Source organism: Cervus elaphus, chromosome 8 (genome assembly GCF_910594005.1).
Source record: "Cervus elaphus chromosome 8, mCerEla1.1, whole genome shotgun sequence".
Taxonomy (NCBI): domain Eukaryota; kingdom Metazoa; phylum Chordata; class Mammalia; order Artiodactyla; family Cervidae; genus Cervus; species Cervus elaphus.
Genome location: NC_057822.1, coordinates 42,831,674 through 42,847,529, shown reverse-complemented (window position 1 = coordinate 42,847,529; position 15,856 = coordinate 42,831,674). Strand labels below are relative to the sequence as shown.

At 40.0% G+C, this 15,856-nt stretch overlaps 1 protein-coding gene, 1 long non-coding RNA gene and 1 pseudogene across 3 annotated transcripts in view; 1 reads left to right on the top strand and 2 right to left on the bottom strand.

Annotated features, from left to right (window-relative positions):
- Nucleotides 1-63: 63 nt before the first annotated feature.
- Nucleotides 64-15,700, bottom strand: LOC122698786. Of its 2 annotated transcripts, none has more exons than XR_006342416.1 (3): nt 15,260-15,700; nt 12,080-12,164; nt 64-327 (listed from the first exon to the last, which is right to left on the bottom strand). It is a non-coding gene; the product is annotated as an uncharacterized LOC122698786 (long non-coding RNA). The 2 variants fall into 2 exon arrangements; XR_006342417.1 differs by having other exon boundaries at nt 12,080-12,140; nt 15,260-15,613.
- Nucleotides 8,086-8,719, bottom strand: LOC122698785 (annotated as a pseudogene).
- Nucleotides 15,589-15,856, top strand: part of NBEAL1 (neurobeachin like 1) — a 151,048-nt gene continuing 150,780 nt past the window's right edge. The window contains exon 1 of the mRNA XM_043910339.1: nt 15,589-15,717. The gene's annotated coding sequence lies outside the window, so the exon portion shown is untranslated. The remainder of the gene's footprint in view (nt 15,718-15,856) is intronic.

Below are 15,856 nucleotides of genomic sequence, written 5' to 3'. Positions count from 1 at the left end.
AAATCGTTCCTTTTGGGAGGCACTTTGAAGCAAAAAAGCAGCAACGTACGAAACATACGGCCATCTACATTTTAAGGCAAGAGGAAACTTCCAGAATATATTCCAGGGATTATGAAATTGCCTCCTTGAAAGATTCCTTGGCAAAGGCACGGGGAAAATGAAAAAGAAGGAAAACGATATTTTCTAGATCCTTTCAAATCATAATTTGAATATAATGTCCTTTATTCTTCTACTTTCCTCGTCCTGTGTTCGTCCATTTCCCTCTCTTCTGTCTCACCTTCTTTTTCTTCTTCCCTTCAGGACACCTCAGAAGGAGGTCTTATTTATCTAAAAGAAAAAGATTACTTTGTTTAATATAAGGTTCCCTCCCTATTACTACACAAGTATTAACAAGTACTGGCTTTTTAATCATGCGAATCAGATGGTCAAGGGACCTGAATTAATGTTTAAACCAATTATAATGATCCTCTCCGTCTCTCTGTCCCTCCCTTCCTCCCTCTCCCCCATGCATGTATGTCAGAATAACTTTTGCTGAATCTAAGTTTTCCCATCTGTTTAATTAAGTAAAGATAATTAGTCTTTTAATGTTAATTTTGTATTTGACTAAAGCTTCCTCTCATTTTTCCACTTTGTTCCTCTTCTTTTCCCTCCCTAGGGAAACATTAAAGATTAATTGGTGAAAATGATTATTTTGTCATCGTGTGCTCAGTCTGGCAATATCTAATGAAGAATTTCTAAAAGGGAAAGAAAAATAATGAAACTGTTTTTGTTTCTTTTCTTTAAAATTGCTTTTAAGAGACACTTCTGGTTAAAACTACAAGAGAAAGAAGTCTTGTTTCCAAGATGAAGGGCTCTGAAACAGGATTTAAAGAGTTTTATAATTTTATTTATGAATATGAACATTATATAAAAGTGAAAGGGTTAGTCGCTCAGTTGTATCTGACTCTTTGCGACCCCATGGACTAGAAACCACCAGGGCGATAGCCCTACTCTGCCCATGGAATTCTCCAAACAAGAATATTGGAGTGGGTAGCCATTCCCTTCTCTAGCGGATTTTCCCAACCCCAGTCTCCTCTATTGTAGGTGGATTCTTTACCGTTTGAGCCACCAGGGAAGGCCTGAAATTTATATACTTATATAAAAAGTTTTCATACAATATTTCTGATAAATAGATGAATCATTAGATAAATTAGAGTGAATTAGTCATACTGGTTTAAAGGACTGCAAAACAATTCTCTTTTCCTGACTTTAATATATGAAATTACTGCCAATACAATATTCTTGATTATACAAGAATATTGAACATCTCATGATTTAAACTTTCTATATTTTTACATTGGTTTTATGGGCCAAGTGAGGTAGCATTATAGTTTTTATTTCTATGGATTGTTTAACATTACAAAAACTTAGAACTATTATTATTAGAACCATTATTTTAACTAGGTAAAATTATAATGGTAGGCATCTTTAAAAGGTTTATTATATTTCTATAATATGAAAATTCTTAAGAACTTTGTACTTAACTAAAATTGTAATTTTTAGGTCCTTGAAGTGAAAGTTGCTCAGTCATGTCTGACTCTTTGCAACCCCATGGACTGTAGCCTGCCAGGCTCCTCTGTCCATGGAATTCTCCTGGCCAAAATACTGGAGTGGGTAGCCATTCCCTTTTCCAGGGGATCTTCCCAACCCAAGGACTGAACCCAGATCTCCCACATTGCAGGTGGATTCTTTACCATCTGAGCCACCAGGGAAGCCCCAGGAATGCTGGTGTGGGTAGCCTATTCCTTCTCCAGAGGATCTTCCTGGCCCAGGAATCAAACCAGGGTCTCCTGCATTGCAGGTGGATTCTTTTACCAGCTGAGCTACTGGGAAGATCCTTAGGTAACTTAAAATAGGTTAGACAGATGTTAAACTGAGTTATTTGATACATAATCTTTGAATACTTAGGCAAAATCTAAAAAAGAGAATATTGGCCACTAGTTTTATCTTACTGTTGTTATTGTATATTTAAAAATAGATATAGATCAATAGGATGTGAAAATGACTTTGGATTTTATTATATACATAGCATCCTTAAAATTTATAAATATAAAATGGTAAGCATGCTTATTAGAAAAATACAGTTCCTGGTATTCTGTCTTTTAGTTGTTTGGGGAGGGGAAAAAGTTGGACTTCTAGGTTAATGCAGCAATTAGGACTGTATTCAGTATTAATACCAAGAGTTATGAATATGTATGCAAAATAATTTATGTAGAGGCAGTCCAAGCACAGGTTGGAAAAGAATTTCCAGACTCAGAGTATTGCAGAAAGGAGTGAATTTATTAAGAACAAAGAGCGGAGATAAAATGAGCACTGTGAGCACAGGGGGCTGACAACTCCTGACAGGCCAGGGAGAGTCGACAGTTTTCATGAGTTAAGAGTCAATTTTTATAACCTCAGGACAAAGAAAATTCCTGCTGGAAGGTTGGCGTCAGGTGATTGGTTAGAGCAGTATAGGGTGTTTACTGGAGTGGGCATCTTTGATTGTGAGTCAGGTAGCTTGTTAGTAATGCTCATGAGCTTTTGGCAACAGTTTCAAAGGGGCTCAGTCAACTTCCAAGGTTGCCTTGAGTCTGGGCTCTGCTTCTGTGGCCTTGGTGCAAGGCCTTGCACATGTGACCTTGGGGGCAGGATTCAACAATTTATATGATTTGTTTCTTCAAGAAATTGCTGCAGTTAAGTTGGTAAGTTCATAGAATGCTGAAATGACCTTCCGAAAGCAGAGCTATGCATTAACTGAGAGGCAACATTCTGAAAGTCTGAGTGGCATCCTTCGTGATACAGTATATGCATTACATCAAAGGCCTCTGGATGGTGCTGTGTTCCAAACAGGAAGAATGCATGAGCCTAGTAACAAAGGTGAACAGACTCATGCAGCAGTGTCAGCATGAGGACAGTATGACTGCTAAGACCTTTCAGGAGTTAAGATTCTGAGTCATACCACTTGCAAGCCACCAAGACGTGATGAGGTGATAGCTGAGGGTGAGGGAGAGCCTATCAGTTGTGACCCCAAAGATCTACTGTGGTGTCAGAGGTCTTGTCTGAGTTTACCCTCAGGAAGACAGGCCCCAAGAACCACAGAAGACCTGCACCCTGAACCTGTGTGCTGAACTTGTTTAGCACAAGAGGTGAGCCTTGACAGCTATGAAAAGAAGCCACTCGGAGCTCTTGCTTTGGGGTGGAGTGATTGGCCAGCCGCCCCAACTGCTGTGCTCTGGATCTAGCATGGTGTTGTGTAGAAACTGTGCTGCTCACAGGCTCCTCCCAGCCGATGACTGGGCGTGGCAAACGTGATGAAGCAGGCCCGTTTCTGAGAGAAGGGCTCTTTGATGGGTAACTGGCTTAGGTCTGCAGACTTCACCCAATACCTCTCAAGTTCTTGCATTGAAAAACAGCTTAAACTAGACTCCCCTGCCAAACTAAATATCTCACCATTGTCTTTCCCCCTAAGAGAGACTGTTCAGATTGTCAAGGTAGTATTTCTTACATTAGTAAGCAGGAAACTTACTTTTGCTTTATCAGCTTATTATTTTGGTGATATTTTCAGAGAGAGAGCATTCAACAGATGAAAAGAACCTATCACTCAAAAAGCAGAGGGAAGACCTTTACAGGTAGAAGAAACAGTTAAATGCAAAGTTAGGAAAGAAAAAAATGTGTTAAAGGGTTGAAACAAATGCCAGCAGGCATAAGCTTAGAGAACAACACAGAAAATGGTTTGAGTTGAGGTCAGTCAGTACAGAAAGCCTTGGAATCCATGGTAGACAGAGGGTCAATTTCATCCTGAGTATCTTTTGGGGCTAGTGTGAGGAAAGCAGGAGAGACTCCATCTTGAAGCCTGTTCATCTTAAAAACAGGATGTGAACTGGACCCGAACCCTGCCCAAAAGTGAGGAAACCATTGCTGGTGAAAACCAGGTCTCCTGGAGACTTCCCTCCCTACAGATGACAAACGGAGATTGAGGTTGAGGTCAGGCTGCCTCTGTTAGATTACCCATAGAGACATCCCCTCTTGATGTATATAATCATTGTTACACTGCCTTTACCTTAATTGTTTGTTCTCCTAGCACCTACTTGTAAAACTCAATCATATACAACAAAGAGGTTGCTAACATGTAACCAGTGACGTAGTTGGGGGGGTGGGGTGGGTATAAAACTGCCCTCTCAGAAACATCAGGGTCCTTGTTGGGAACTGATTCCCTTTAGAAGATTTTCAGTGGAGAGTGATACACCTTGCTTTTTATGTTGTAGGAGAGTGTATTATATAGGGACACAAATAAGTGGGGAGAGCAATTGTAAGTTACAGGAGTTGCACAGGTGAGAGCTTAGGTGAACTAGAGTGACAGTGATACAGCAAGCAAAGAGAAGTGGACAGATTCAGGATATATTTTGGAGAGAAGATCAACAAGACTTGCTGACTGAAGGGCTGTTAGGAAGTGGGTGTAGGGATGGTTAAGTGATGGAAGGGGAGAAATGAAGAATGACTCCAGGGTTTTAGCCTTGGGCAACTATAGGGATGGTAGTGAATTTTACAGAGTTGAGGGAGACCAATTTGGGTTCAATTGATTCAAAAGAGAAAAGCAAGAGCTGTCTTTGGACTGGTTAGTTTGATTTCCGAATGGAAATGTTTAGTAGGTACTTAGAAATATAAATCTAGAGGTCAGAATTGGAGATGAACATTTGTGTGATTTATCAACATGCAGATGGTATTTAAAAACAGAAAACAGAGAAGAAACGTAAAGAAGAGAAGAATGCTCAGGATCTAGCCCTGGAGCCCTCCAACACTTAGATCAGGTAGAACAGGAAAAACAGCTAAGAAATGCAAAGGAACGCCAATAATGCTTCATACTGGTAAGCTGAGTCCACTCTGGAACCTGTGAGGGAACTTAGGGGCAGAAAGTACTTCAGATCAGTTGCTAATTGAAGCAATCTCTTCAGTCTCCTAATCAACAAATACTTATTCAGTGAATATTATGAACAGTGGTCTCCAAGAGATACTGCAATAGAAAGTTACAATTAAGTGGCAGTATAAATTCTGGCTTTACATAGACAGCTAAAATTATGTAAATACATTAACTGCCCTAAGAAGACCTTTCCTCTCTTTTCAGGATTAACATTTGAAAATACATTGAAATGCTTTGGTATGAGAATTATATTAATAAAAAAATACGGATATATTTAGACCTTCAAGGAGAATTTAACCAAAGAGAATAGGCAAGAACAAAACAACAAAAAACATATAGCTTGTAGTAGCTAAGAAACAAGGTGTGACTTTCAGAGTAACAAACTTCTCTATCAGTTGCATAATAGTTTTTTATTCATGAGGTCTTTTTATTTCCATGGAAACACTGAAGTTGTTTTAATCTTTAATTAACACTCGACTTTATAGTTCCAGCTATTTTACCTCAGTTGTAAGCACAGAAGCTAAAGCTTTACCCATTTCTACTTTAAAAAATGTAAAGGAGGAAAAAATGGTTTAAAATGGTCCTGCATTTCATTTAGTTACATCTTGTAGCTGTATATTGATCCTTTATTAGTGGCCTGTGGGATTTTAAATTCCCCAATCTGGACCCTCCACGATGAGAGGCAGTCCCAACTGGACCATCAAGGAATTCCCCTTGTTTCTAATTTCACCCAAACCTACCCTGCAGTTTTATATCCAATTAATTCTGTTTTTGTCTATGTGTGCCTGCTCAGTTGTGTCCAACTCTTGTGACCCCCTGGACTGCAGCCAGCCAGGCTCCTCTGTCCATGGAATTTTCCAGGCAGGAATACTGGAGTGAGTTGCCATTTCCTCCTCCAGGTGAATCTTCCCGACCCAAGGATCGAACCCACATCTCCTGCGTCTCCTGCATTGGCAGGAAGATTATTTACGACTGAGCCACTTGGGAATCCACATGGAATAGTAGCTGGAGTAGTCAATTTTTATAATGGTGGTAATTCTACAAAATGTGCTGATGCAGGAGACATGGGTTCATACCTGGGTTGGGAAGATCCCCTGTAGAAAGGAAATGGAAACCCACAGTATTCTTGCCCAGAAAATTCCGTGGACAGAGGAGCCTGGCAGGCTAAAGTCCATGGGTGGCAAAGAGTCAGACAGGACTGAGCACACACGCACTACTATTACATGCAGTATAAAAATTTGCTCTCAACTCTGATTTTCTAAATTAATCTTTATACTGTTATATTTGATTAATACCTTATAGTACTAGTAGTAATAGTAGTAGTTAAAGTGTTAGTCACTCAGAGTTGGACAGGACTGAAGCAACTTAGCATGCAGGAATGTATGCATGAGATATGTAGGATTTTTTATTTACCTTATTTCTAAATATTTTCACAAGTTGTTTAACTTCACAAAATTTCTGTGGTAGAATTAAATCTGAGTATATTTCTCTATTTTGTAGCCAAGGACACAGAATTGTAGGGAATAATTGATATTTTTTTTGTACTACTTGTGAAATCATTTGGAACTGAAATTATATATGATCATTTAAAAGTAGTTTTCTGAAACTTAGCGGAGTAATTTAAAAATTTGAGATTAAATAAGCCACAACGATTATATCTTGGAATTCTTAAATCTCCTTACTTTTCCTAGCTTTGCAATAATTCTGCTCACAATCCAGGACTGAAAGCATTGATTTTAAAGAGAAAATGAGCAGAAATGAACTGAGTCACTTTTTATGAAAAAGGAATTATGTTTACTTATAAGGAATTGTCTGAACTTTGTACATAGATATAAAATTAAGTGCATAGTGAATGACAATGTATTTAATCATTTGCTTTTCAATAATGTACATGGAACTTGTAGTACAGGCCTTAGTGTTTTGAAAAGTCATTTAAAAGGAAGAATTGCATAATGCCTTGCTACCTAGCAGCATGCATTTCCTATTTAACTTGTCTGTCCTACCATTCCCCAAGCTATGCAGCATTTGGACTATCAACAATGGTGGAAAATAAAGGTGTTGTTAATTTAACATGAATTTACTTAACTTAGTTTCAAGATACGATAATTAACATTTATTGAATGACAGATGCTTTTTATTTATCAGTTAATCCTCTCAACTGGCCTGGGTATTATTATCCCAATTTTTATGGAAGAAAAATAAACTCAGAGAGATTAAATGCCTTATAGCTAGGAAGTCAAGAACTGAAGCTCTAAAACAAAAACAAAAAAAATATTTTTTTTCCTTCCTTTAATTTCTTTAATTTCCTATTCTCCCTCTTAATTTATACTGAAAGAAACTTTTGTTTCATTCACACTTGTTTCTTTAAGGCACTATTTTCCATATGCTTATTCACAGCTGGAAACCATAATCTTCTTGACCTACTAATGTATTTCACTATGATGAATCATGTCATAAGCAAATGCTAATAATCCTTTTGGCAGGAAGTATATGTGAGAATGGAATGTTCAGTAAGCAAAGATCTTTTTCCTTATATTAAATCCATTATAATAAAATGGAAAAATGAAATATGTAATTTTTTTAGACACGTCCTCAAAAAACTGAAGCATTTCCTGTTTTAACTATTGTTGACTGCCTTTAATATGTGTCAGACTATTTGATCTCAGGTCTTTTTTTTTAATTGTTATTTGATTACCATTAAAATTTTAGTATAATATAAGGAAGTTAAGCCTAATGAGTCACAGTTACACTCATTTACCCCTGAAACTCTAGATCTCATAACCTTAATTCCAAATAAGCTAATAATTATTAAGCCACTTTACAAAAATAAATGGGAAAAAAAAAACACTTTACTACTCAAACAGAAAAAGTAAACAAAGCCAATCATTCAAGTGAATATACAAGTCAAAAGAACTATCCAAAACAAACACTTGAAAACAGTGCTAGAAATAGTTCCTAGGAACACTAATTAATTGTTAGAAATATCATACATTCTTTAAATTTTTTTTTTATGTGAACCGTATTTTTTTTAAGTCTTTATTGGCTTTGTTACAATACTGCTTCTGTTTTTTTTGTTTTTTTGGCCAGGAGGCCTGTGGGATCTTAGCTCCCCAACCCGGGATTGAACCTGAGTTCCCTGCTTTGGAAGGCGAAGTCTTTTTTTTTTTTTTTTTTTAAGAGAAACATTTGTACAGTCCAGGTCTTTATTTTTACACCCTTCAGGCCATGAATTCATAGGGAATGGGTTCCAACAGTTCAGGTTCCTTTCCATTGGTCCTCACAAAGTGTGCTTCTCTGGGTGGAGCAGGCTGGCGCTTCAGCTGAACCCAAGTCCCTTTCTCTTTAATTTAATTTTTTAAATTAAACTAAATTTAATTTAATTTTTCTGATCATTTTCCTTCACACGTTTTAGGAAGCTAGCTCGGCTCTTAGAGTGCTTAATATGCTCGATACGCACATTAATTCTCTTGGCAAGAATCTTGCCCTTAACTTGTTTGTTTACAATGATGCCAACAGCATGCTGGGTAACACTGTAGACTCTCCCAGTTTTGCCATGGAAACATTTGTAGGGCATTCCTTTTTGAACAGTACCCATTCCCTTGATATCTACAATATCACCCTTCTTGTAGATTCACATGTATGTGGCCAAAGGAACAACTCCATGTTTTCTAAAAGGCCTAGAGAACATGTAGCGGGTGCCCCTCCTCTTTCCCTTTGTGTTGGTCATTTTGGCGAATTAGCCTGAGGGGCCGGGGGAAAGACGGGAGGCAGCAAGAGCCACGCGCGGGCCTTTACCTGGAACTGGAAGGCGAAGTCTTAACCACTGGACCGCCAGGGAAGTTCTTTTAATTTTTTTCCATGAAAAATATAGGGAAAAAAACTAACTGAGATATGTGGTGGTACAACAGATACAGGAACAGAGATTACACAAAGTTTTCCTTGTAATTCTTAAAGTGGGCTTCCCCAGTGGCTCTGACGACGGTAAAGAACCCTCCTATGATGCAGGAGACCTGGGTTCGACCGCTCGCTTGGGAAGATCCCCTTACCTAGAGAAATTCTCAGAGTATTGCATTGCTCTGAGAAAGAGATACTCCTTGATACATGATAAGAGACTTCTTTGGAGAAGACCCCGATGTTGGGAGAGATTGAAGGCAAAAGGAGAAGGGGACAGCAGAGGATGAGATGGTTAGATAACATCACCAACTCAACGGACATGCATCTGAGCAAACTCCGAGAGATAGTGGAGGACAGAGGAGCCTGGCGTGCTGTAGTCTTTGGAGTTCCAAAGACTCAGACAGGACCTTAGTGACTGAACAGACACCAAAAGAGACCTCAGATGGCGATTTACTTGAATTTGAATTATAGCAACTGAATTTCAAGAAAGCTGCTTTCTTAGAACAAGAAATCTCTTCCAGTCTCAAAATTTTCTTTCCTTCACATTTAAGAAGAAGTAAATAAGAATTTTAAAAAGAAAATATTGCCTTTTAAATTAAAATTTCCTGTAATTTCCTTTTTCTTCTTGATTAAAGAATTTATTGTAAACTAGGGAAGTCTTAACTTTCAATTAACTTGCCAGCCACCATAGAAAGTTCATTATACATGAAAGTGAAGTGGTTTTCTTTCCTGTTTCAACTGAATTTAAATTACTGTATTCCACGCGCGCGCACGTGTGTGTGTGTGTTTGTGTTGTGTGTCGGGAGTGTACGATTACATCTTGCCTTCAGAAAGATATCACAAGGTCTGAACAACAAATACAGTTTTAATCTGGTCATGTTCCTACTTAAAAACTCTAATTCACACAGAATGGAGTCAAAATCAGTGATCCAGCATTCAGGACACTCTGGTGAGCTAGTTACAACCTATATCTTCATCTCCTTCCTTTTTCCACCTGAGTTTGACTGCTCATGGTTTTCTAAAAATTTGGCAAAGAATTTCCCCAGGAATCAAGCCTTTACCTAAGGCCTTCTTTTTTCAGAATTGTCTTTCTCTTCTTTCTTGACACCCAAATTCTAACATTCCATCACAGCCTTGCTCAGGTACCACTCTCTGCTAAAAGCCTGCCTTAATCATAGTAGTTATTTGGTGGTATCTCCCTGCAACTCTCCCCATTAAATATACCTTTACCTCAGTAACAGTCCCCTTTATTTTTTTTTTCCCCCTTTATCTTATGCTTCAGATCTGCAGTCTTGATTACAAAAAAACTGTTAGAGAGATGGTTATCCAAGTAGAAAGTACATGTGTGTTAAATTCAGAGATTGCTAATTGATATGAATTTTGCCTCTCTTTTTTGCTAGCTAGCTGTGACCTTGTGAAAGTGCAAGTGTTAGCCACTTAGTTGTGTCTGACTCTTCGTGACGCCATGGACTGTAGCCCACTAGGCTCCTCTGATCCTCTGTCCATGGAATTTTCCAGGCAAGAATACTGGAGTGGGTTGCCATACCCTTCTCCAGGGGGTCTTCTTGACCAGGACTGAACCCAGGTCTCCTGCATTGCAGGCAGATTCTTTACCATCTGAGCCACAGTTCCTTAAACTTTCTGAACTGCAGTTATCTAATCTGTACAATGAGAATTCCATTTGCCTGGCAGTGTTATTTTGAGAATTAGAGATAAAAGGTTTAGAGTACATGGTACTGTGTATGTAAAATACACAGCACTGTGCACACAGTAGGTGCTCAACAAACAACTATTAAGCATACTTGATTTTTAGTCTTAGTTCTGGTGATAGCCACCACCAGCAGCCCAGTCTTGAGTTAATTAACTTTTTTTTTTGGGCCGAGCCAAACAACTTATGAGATCTTAGATCCCTGACCAGGGATTGAACCTGGGCCCCGACAGTGAAAGTGCTGAGTCCTAACCACTGGGCCACCAGGGGATCCTCTAATTTGCAGTTTTAAAACTAGATCACATTCTTGACGAAGTATTCAGTACACTATTAAGTAAGCTGGATCTACCTTGCCTCTCTCGGGAGTCCTAAAGGACATCTTATGTACCTAGGAAATCCTGGGATTCAGAGGTTCTCAACTGAGCATAGTTTTGCCCCCAGTTTTTGTCCCCAGGATATCTGGCCTTGTCTGGAGACATTTTTGGTTGTCATAACTGGAAGACATATTGGCATTTACTGGCTGGATGTCAGATGCTACTAAACATTCTTCAAAGCACAGGAAAGCTCTCTAGGACAAAAAAGTACCTAGTACAAAATGCCAATAGTGCTGAGGCTGAGAAAATTTGCTCCAAACACATCAACCTATGGACTCTGAAAAGGCGGCACACTATAGTCAAAAACAGCCTAGTAGGAGTTCTGGGTTCTAGTTCTGTCAGCCACATGCAGTATGCTGCAGGGCTAGTCGACTCCTCCAGACATCAATTTATTTTTAATAAATATCATTTAACTTATTTCTCTATCCTCTGCGTTTTCTACAATGCAAATTCACTCTAGAGCTGCACTGTCCACAGTAGCCACCAGCTACTTGTGACTAAGTTAAAAATAAACAAAAAATTCATTTCTCAGTTGCACAAGTCCCATTTCAGTTGGTCAATGGCTGCATATGGCTAGTGGCCACTGTACTAAATAGCACAGATGTAGAACATTTCCATCATGGTGGAAATTTCTGTTGGACAATGCTTGTCTACAGGCTTGGTTTGATCAGATTCAGGCCTTAATTTTTTAATATTTAAAATGAAGATATTGAATTACATGATCTCTAATGGTAACTTCCAGTTTTCTAGTACTGTGATTCTAAAGGACAATACAATAATTCTCTTATTCTCAGTGAGTAATCAACTTTAATAAAAGAATCTGTAAATGGGTGGAAAATTCTAGAAAAACCCATGTTTCATGTATTTATGTACACCCATGTTCCAGTCAGCGTCATCAGAATTAGAGTATTTGTATTAGCATGTCTGATCATAGTTTAGACAACTGTGTGGTACCTACTGAAAAGGTATGGGATAGGACTTCTAGTTTTTGGTTCAGCATGTAAGGATCTTTAAAACTGTCACTCCATCCTAACAATAAGTAAACAACTGAACAAACTGAAAAACCAACAATTCTTCCTAGCTCCACGAGAGATGATAGGTCACAGGGCAAACCACTACCCGCAAAACTGCAGTGACAGGTGAGTACAGAGAATCCCAACTTACCAGGACAGAAACCCTCAGCAGAATCCTCCATGGCAGTCCATAGTGGGCTGGAGAAACTTGCCTGTAATTAACAAACCTCTGGAGGCTGAGTGGACAAGTCTGAGCATTAAAGGAGGTTCCAGACATGGAGGCCCCAGCCTCCACTTTTATGAATTTTATTGCTAGGAGCTCAATGAGGTTGTCACAGTAAATACTGGAGAAAACCCTCATGTTGCTGGCAGAGGGAGGGGGGAGAATAACCATTCTCAAATAACCAAAGGTCTGCCATCAAGAGAAACGGTTTTACCAGAGCTGAAACTATTGGGGTTTTATCAGAGCCTAACTGATCTAGGAGATGTGAAATACCTAACTTTAGTACACTGTAGCCATCCTGTCCCTCCTAAGGGGCAGGGGAGTGACAAAGCACTTGTGAGCTACTGCAAGACAGAGACCTAAAAGACTGAGACCTAATCACAGAAAGCCTGCCCTCCTCTAACAGATTTAACTGATCTAGGGGATGTGAAATACCTAACTTTAGTACAGTGTAGCCATCCTGTCCCTCTTAAGGGGCCGGGGAGTGACAAACCACTTGTGAGCTACTGCAAGACAGAGACCTAAAAGACTGAGACCTAATCACAGAAAGCCTGCCCTCCTCTAACACAACACCATCATATTACTAAAGGTTTATTTATTGCAGTTCCTTTGCTCAGTATATCATGTCTGGCTATCATAAAATTACAGAGCATGTTGTTGTTCAGTTGCTCGTCATGTCTTACTCTGCAACCCCATGGACTGCAGCACGCCAGGCTTCCCTGTCCTTTACCATCTCCCAGAGTCTGCTCATACTCATGTCCACTGAGCTGGTGATCCCATCCAACCATCTCGTTACAAAGCATACTAAAAGGGAAAAAAAATCACAATTTGAAGAGACCAAGCAAGCAACAGAACCAGACTTATATATGGCAAGAATGTTGAGAATTATCATACAGAAAAATTTAAATGGTTATGAAGAATATGCTAACAGCTGTAGGAAATGAAGTAGACAGCATGCAAGAAGAGAAGGTCAATGTAAACAGAGATGGACATTCTAAGAACAAAGAAATGCTCCAAATCAAAAACACTATAACAGAAAAGAAGCCTTTGATGAACTCATTATTAGACTGGACACAGCTGAAAAAAGCATCTTTGAGCTTGAGATATGTCAGAAGAAACTTCCAAGATGGAAAAACAAAAAGGAAAAAAGACTGAAAAAAGAAAAGAACAGAATATTTAAGAACTGTGGGACAACTACAAAAGACATGTGTATAATGGGAATACTAGAAATGAAAGAAAGGAACAGAAGTAATATTTGAAGCCATAGATACTGAGAAATTTCCCAAAATAGTGACAGACAAGATTTGGGAATCTCAACGGACACCAAGCAAGATAAATGCAAAGGCTACACCTAGGCATATCATATTCACAATTAGAAAATCAAAGAAAAATCTTGAACGAAGTCAGAGGGAAAAAAATTACCTTTCCTATAGAGGAACAGAAACTTAAATCTGACTTATCTTCAGAAGTCATTCAAGCAAGTAGAGAGTGGAGTGAAATATTTAAAGTGCTGAGAGAGAAAACATGCCCCTAGAATTTTGTACCCCATGAAATTACTCTTCAAAAGTGAAGGTGAAATAATTGGGGGTGGGGCACACAGCATGGCATGCAGGATTTTTAGTTCTCTGACCAGGGATAGAACAAGCGCCCCCAGCATTGGAAGCGTGGAGTCCTGACCACCAGACTGCTAGGGAATGTCCTGTAAAGACTTTCTTTGACAAAAAAAAAAAAAATTGAGGGAAATGGTTGCTAGTAGATCTGTCTTGCAAGAAATAGTAAAAGAAGTTCTTCAGAGAGAAGGCAAACAATGTATCAATAGATCATATACTTAGAAAAGAAAGGAAGAGCATTGGAGAAAAAATAAGTGAAAATGCTCATTTTTTATTTTTTTAGGCCACATTGTGTGGCCTGTGGGATCTTAGTTCCCCGACTAAGGATGGAACCTGTGCCCCCTGCATTGGAAGCACAGAGTCTTAACCACTAGACTCGGGGGAGTCCCAAATAAGTGAAAGTAAAATTAAAATTTGTATTTTTCTTGATATGCAGTTGTTCAAAATAATATGTTCAACTATATATGCTTATGTATACTTTAGTATACATATCAAAGAGCCTCTTGATGAGGGTGAAAGAGGAGAGTGAAAAACTGGCTTAAAACTCAACATTGAAAAAACTAAGATCATGGCATCTGGTCCTGTCCCTAGTGTTTTTTGCTCAGTCGTGTCTGACTCTTTGTGACTCCATAGACTCTGGACCTCTAGCTCCTCTGTCCATGGAATTCTCCAGGCAAGAATACTGGAGTGGGTTGCCAGTTCCTTCTCCAGGGGATCTTCCGAACCCAGGGATTGAACCTGGATCTCCCGCATTGCAGGCAGATTTTTTTTTTTTTTTAACCATCTGAGCCACCAGGGAAGTCCCCACTTCATGGCAAATATAAGGGGAAAAAGTAGAAGCAGTGACAGATTTTATTTTCTTCACTGCAGATGGTGACTGCAGCCGTCGGTTGTTGTTTGGAAGGAAAGCTATGACAAACCTAGACAGCATATTAAAAAGCAAAGACATCACTTTGCCAACAAAGATCCGTATAGTCAAATATTTGGTTTTTCCAACAGTCGTGTTCAGCTGTGAGAGCTGGACCATAAAGAAGGCTGAGCATCGGAAGAATTGATGCTTTGATTCAAATTGTGCTGTTGGAGAAGATTCTTGAGAGCCCCTTGGATAGCAAGGAGATCAACCCAGTCAATCCTAAAGGAAACCAGCCCTAAATACTCCTTGGAAGGGCTGATGCTGAAGCTGAAAGGACGCTCCAATACTTTCGTCAGCTGATGTGAAGAGCGGACCCATTAGAAAAGACCCTGACGCTGGGAAAGATCCAGGGCAGGAGAAGGGGGCGACAGAGGGTGAGCTGGATGGATGGTCTCACTGACTCAATGGACATGAGTTTGAGCAAACTCCAAGAGATGGTAAAGGACGGAAAACCTGGCAGTGCTGCAGTGCATGGAGTCGCAAAGTCAGACACGACTCGGCGATTCAACAACAGCCACTACCAATCGCATGCGTCTTCCCCTCTCCTTAAACCCCTCTAACCCCGTCCCACGCAAAGTTACCGACCTCTCTCTCTCTAGTGAATGCTGCCGTTCTCCTATTGTTTCCTTTCTTGTAAGAGCAAAACCCTTTTGAAGCCTTCAGTAGTTTTGCATTTGACACTCAGCGACAGCGAAAGTCTGGCACGGGGCTTTGGCGCAAACACGATTAAAGGAAAGGGTTTTGGGGCGGGGGGTGTGGGAGCAGGTGTATGTTCTCACGACACACTCCCCGACCAATCCCCTTTTTACAAAAATAAGTCAAAATGAAACCCCCTTCAGTTATCACCGTAGGGTTCCCTGCCCTCAGATGACTCCCGGAAATGACGCCGACAGCCCTACGCTCCGTCTGCCAGTCGGCAGCAGAGGCGGGCGGTGGACGTAAGCACGTCTGTCCTGCAACTCGTCCAGCTCGGGGAAGTCTGGAGAGCTCCGCCGGGGACCGCCGCAGGGTCTTCAGGAGCCGGGCCGACTGAGCCTGCGCAGGTATGCAGGGGCGAGGCGCCAGATAATCCCGCCCCGTCCAGCCTTTGCGGCCAATGAGCAGCTAGTGACCCGGGGCGGGTAAAGCCTTAAGGGCAGGAGTGATTAGCCGAAAGGGCAGTCCCGCCCCTGGCCCCTCCCA